Below are 5,616 nucleotides of genomic sequence, written 5' to 3' on the forward strand. Positions count from 1 at the left end.
CGTGACCAAAACCGAGAGATGTCGGTACCTACGAATGCGTTGGGTCGTGGCGGAGCTCTGAGGCGCGTCGGTGACGAGATTTGCGCTCGGGAATGAGGAATTCGCCGGCGGCGATGGCGTGCTTGGACGCGAGCAGGGGAAATGGAGAAGGAGGGGTGCGGCTGGAGCTTTGTAGGCGGGCGGCTGCGGCGTACAAGGAAGGGGAGCGGGCGCTGGCGGAGTCGGTCGCCTTCCTTGCTTGCGCGGGGGACCGACGAGTTGCCGTCTGGGGCAGCGCCATTACCGGGGCAAGGAAAGGAAAGAGGGGCGTCGGGGAAGAAGGAAAGGGAGAGGAGGCGCTGACATGCGGGGTCCGCGAGATAGTGAGGGGGAAGGGGCGGCGTGCGGGCGCTGAAAGCCGAGCAGGCCGGTGCGGAGCAGCAGCTGGCGGGCCGCGTTGGTGGGCTGCCGAGCAGATCAGGCCGAGCGGACGGGGCGCCAGCTAGGCCACGCGGTGGAGCTGGGCCACGCGGGCGACGACGTGCGAGCTGGGCCGCCGGGAAGCAGGCCGAAGCTGGGAAAGGGAAGGGAGAAGAGGGCTGGGCCAAGTCTGGAGTTGGGCTGAAAATGAGAAAAGGAATATTTTTCAAATACAAATCCTTTTTTCTATTTCCAAATTCAAAACAAATTTAATATGAACCAAATCATGTATAAATATGATTTGAAATACACTTTTTAATTCAAACACAAATGAACTAATATTGGGTAAGTTTTCTGAAAATAACTTTTTAAGTTCTTACATTTTCCAATTCCTTTTCTTTTTCTAATCTTCCAATTCCAAGCTAAATTCAAATCCAATTCAAGTATGGTTTCAAAAATACTTTCCCATTTAATAAAAATGGTCAATTCCATTAGGTTTTCCAAGATAAACTTTACAACTTTTAAAAATACTTTTATTTTTCTAATTTTCTTTTCTTTCTTTTCTTTTATTTCAAAGCCATTTTCAAACTCTTTTCAAAAACATTCCAATTTACTTTGGAGTTCTGGATCAACATCATTCATCACAATAAATAAGATGCAACAGCATGTATGCTCACACATGTTACTACCTTATAATGTATTTTAAATTAATGAAAAATTTTATTTTCCTATATTTCATGTGCACAAAAATTCATAAATAAATCATTTTAGCTCTATTTTAAAAGAGGTAAATTTTAGGGTGTTACAATTCTACCCCCCTTAAAATGAATCTCGTCCTCGAGATTCGGAAGACGTCGACTAAGATATGGGAATACTCCATCCTTGGATTCTCTTCACTTTCTCGTGCAGTTCCATTGTCTTGATAAAGATCCACTTTACTTTGCATACCTGTTGCTCTTACTCCATGTAATTTGCCTAACTAATTCCAAAATTTTGACAGGTACCTTAAACAACTCTCAGGTAACCCTAATCACTAGGCCATAATTCTCTTTTCTCATATGTTCACCTTTTAACAAGGCTTCCTTATATTCTTGGCCCAAAAGATGATCTACAACCAATCTTCAAAACATTGATGATCCTGGTGAAGTTGCTTGAACTGGGAAAACAACTCTTAATCCTTAGTGTCATCCAAACCTTCTTAGCATGATTCTCTGTTGCTAAGGGTATCGACCATGACTTCGCTTCTCGAAGTGATAGCACTTTTCCAAGTCACAATCAATCTCATTCCAATGAGGTTATCACAAGCTCAAAGACTAACTTGGTGAAGATGTCCTATATACTCTTGTGATCCTCCTAGATGTCACTTTTACTTTCAAGAAGAGGGTACTTCCATGCATCGCAATGGATAACTCCATATAACAGGTTAGTTCAACTCATGCTTATAAGGAAACATCCTACACCTTCACAAGATGCATTATTGTAGATACAAAGCTCTTGTCCTGATCTAACAAAGCTAATACTTAGGTTTTACTTTGACCTCTTAGACTCCTTCAAACACTTGGCTAAAGTCTCTTGATCCAAACTAACTTAAAAGCTTCTTCGGTAACTTTATCAACATCTTGTTGGTCTTGGATAAACTTTTCTTGAACTTCTAACCAAAACTCATTGAAACTCTGAGTTCTCTCTTACATCCTTGAGTACCACCACACTTTCGCTGCGCACTCTAATTTCCGCTGTGCAAACTCGAACGTATGATACTTCATCTTACCAATTCTTCAATTTGGCTACCCCCCTTAAGATGAGGTAAAGTAGGGGATACCAAAGTATAGCTTGCATCGTCTTGTGATTGAAGTCTACTTTTGTTCAGGACTCCCTCAGGATTTTTGATCGTCCAAAATCAGAGATATGAACCGATAAAGACAGGCTGCTCCGAAGACGGGATAGGAAAAACAGAAGAAAACCGTAACCCAACTATTTATTTCATTAATCCTTATACCTTAAACCTATAAACTAAATGAAATTGTGGGAACACCCAACAAGATCATTGCAATCATTACAAAGATGCAAAACAAGCATAAACATAATGACAAATCAACAAAGCACTTAAAAATGCACAACTCATTCATTGACTCAACTTGCGATACTATCGTTTTTATTACATAAGGGGCACAAACTCCTATCCTTAACTAAGGATCTTGGATAGTCTAGCATAACTTCTGCATTCGTCAATTTCACCAAATGCTTCTTTCAGGTTGGTTATCACTGACACTTTCTGGTAACAGTTCAGTAGTGATCTGACTCTGGCTACTTCCTTGGTGTACTTGTTGATTCTTCTGTGGGCAAGATTTAACATAATGTCCTTCCTGTTGGCAATGATAACACTTTCTCTTAGCTAGATCTTTAGTGATGTCATACTCCACAGAATTGCTGCTTAGAGTATTGTCAGCTTGCTGACTCTGTAAGTTCATCTTCGTTTGACTAGACCGCTTTTTAGCTCGCTTGATCTTTTGGGGTTGAAACTCTGTGTAGGTGATTGTCCACCCATCTATGCATACCTCATGTGGAAAGACTGGAGTAACCTTAGCTTGAGAAACTTCCAATTCTTTAGAGTCTAAGTTTAACTGACCAGGGATTGAAGTTGGATGTGATGATGTAATAGAACTCAAATGTTGATTGCTTTCCAATTCTGACTCTGGTGAGATCTCCTTTCTCTTCTTATCCACATTTTCCTCAGGTACAGGCTGAATACCTTCATACTCAATTCTTTCTCCTGATGGTGTTGTTAGAAGCACTGAACGCTGGGCATAGTTGATCACTCCTTTACATGCAGACAGCCATCCTATTCCAAGAATAACATCAATGTCCACTAACTCTAATACAATAAGGTCTGCTTCAAATTTTACCCCCTTTATGTCAAGACTAACTCTTGGGCATATGCGGTTTGCTTTTATTTCTCCTTCTGGGGACTTAACTATCACTGATCTCCTCATTGGAAGCATAGTTATCTTATGTTCCTTTACGTATGCACTAGAGATAAATGAATGTGAAGCTCTGGGGTCAAACAACACTGTGGCAGGAGTTGAGTTTACTGGAATGAAACCATACACAACTTCCTTTGCTCCATGAGCGGTAGTCATATCCACATTATTCAATCTTCCTTGGATGTAGTTTCTCTTTGCTTTACTTCCTTGCTCATGTTTCTTCTGGACTTTCTGTTCTTGCTTTGGTTGTGGGTGATCCTGGCAGTCATGTGCTGTTCTTTCAACATCTTCGTTGGACTCCATATTCTTCCAAGCTTCTACTACTTGTCTCTTCACTGGTCCTTTTGGTATGTTGGTTTGACCTTGTGGCAAGCACTGTTGAAAACTCCTAGGTTGAGTCATTCCTTCTGGTGCTTGTTGTTGCATAGCTACAAACTTCTCCTTGTTGAATGCAGTCAAGGGCAACGTAACTTGGTCCTCCTGATCTCTGATGTTGGCAGTTATCTCATTACGTTCCATCTATATAGACAAAGATAGAGGATTGAGAATAGAGACAAAGTTTTCATAGCAGACAGAGGCGGAAGTGAGCATAACTTTTAGCAAATAACAAGGTTGGAGAGAAAACAAGAAGTAGGCAAAGATGAAAGCATGCTAATACGTCCAGTTCTAACTAGGCTTGCGTCCTACAGTCAGCATTGCTCTGATACCACTTTGTAGCACCCGGTTTTAAAGACAAAACCAGATACACACTATATGTGAGCCCAGGAAGTCAAATCTCACATATAGCCACAAATAAGGATAATATCAAGAGACAATACTTATTACATAACGTATTAGTAAAAGAAAATAACCTCAGAGTAAAGACAGCGGAAAGTTGACTCCGATCTTCTGGCGAAGACTCCAAATTCACAGGGACGACTGACTGGTTGACCACAAGCCTAACTCCTCCAAAACCAGCGATCTGGTACCCATCCGGGATTTTTATCCAATGTATAGAAAAATAAAGCAAGCGTAAGTACATGTCGTACTTAACAATTATATCATGGGGTTCATGAGGCTCAAAAGGCTGACACTGGTTTAACTGCGATTAGCTTTAATATGTCATCTTTTTAAGCAGTTGGATAGCAAAGGATTTATCATTCCCATAAACACATGATCAGGTAAACATGATTAACGTATAGCATAAACAATCAATTATTAGCATCATCATTATCCATTAGTAATCATCTCTATTCCATAAGGGTCCAAGGCCGCTCGTGTCCGTGAGCACGGCTGTTATAACAGTTTTATACTCTGCAGAGTTTGTACACGTTCACTGTGAGTTGTGATTTACCCTTTCGCCCGAGGTAGCTATTCTCTTGACCCACTTCCAAGGAAGGTCGGCAGGGTTCACTATGAAGCCTTTCAAAGAATTCGTCTAACATGTTAGGGCCGCCAGGCGTATGTGGCCCATCTCTAGGAGTGGCAAGCGTGGGCATCGCAGCACGGTACACACTTCCTAGCAGCAAAGAAAACATACCCTGCGCCTCAAAGGTAACCACTAACAAGCTAGAAAATATCCTCATACTGAGCTAAAGCCAGAGCCATATGGCCCTCACAGCTGTACTGTAAGTCCCGGATGATCGCTTATAGATAAGTCCTTAGGGAGAGGAATCTGAAGCATATATACACTTCAGCCCCCTGTTTCCATGTTACTAAAAAGTCATGTTTTAATGTTTATTGCATATATCATTAGTCAAGTTACAAGATCATGGTTTTGATTAAGCACTAGCAAAGACTATCCCAATGCATTATCCCAAAGGTATCAAGGTACAAGATATCAAATGTCTAGGATATCCTTAATGGTAACAAGGGAGACACATGCAATATGAATTTAGTGATTAAATGTTAATAGGTAACAAGGATAATCCCATGCTATACTTGCCTTACACACCGATCCTTCGGTAAGCTTTATTCTTTGATGTCCTTCTTCTTCTTCTTCTGGATCACCACGTTTATCTCACCGACTGGACGTAATTCGTAGAACACCACACAAACATCCATACACATACATGCATAGCATACAATTGTATCTATATCAGAACAGTACACCAATCATAGAAAAATAAGTAAAAGAGATTGAAATACGATTCTACGTATCGCTACGAACACACAGTCGCGAGAGGCACGCTAATCGAAGCTACAGTGAAAAAGATACATCTACCGAAAGATTTGCTTAATACGTGGAAAAATAAAC

This window comes from Miscanthus floridulus, chromosome 18 (genome assembly GCF_019320115.1).
Source record: "Miscanthus floridulus cultivar M001 chromosome 18, ASM1932011v1, whole genome shotgun sequence".
NCBI classification, from domain to species: Eukaryota; Viridiplantae; Streptophyta; class Magnoliopsida; order Poales; family Poaceae; genus Miscanthus; species Miscanthus floridulus.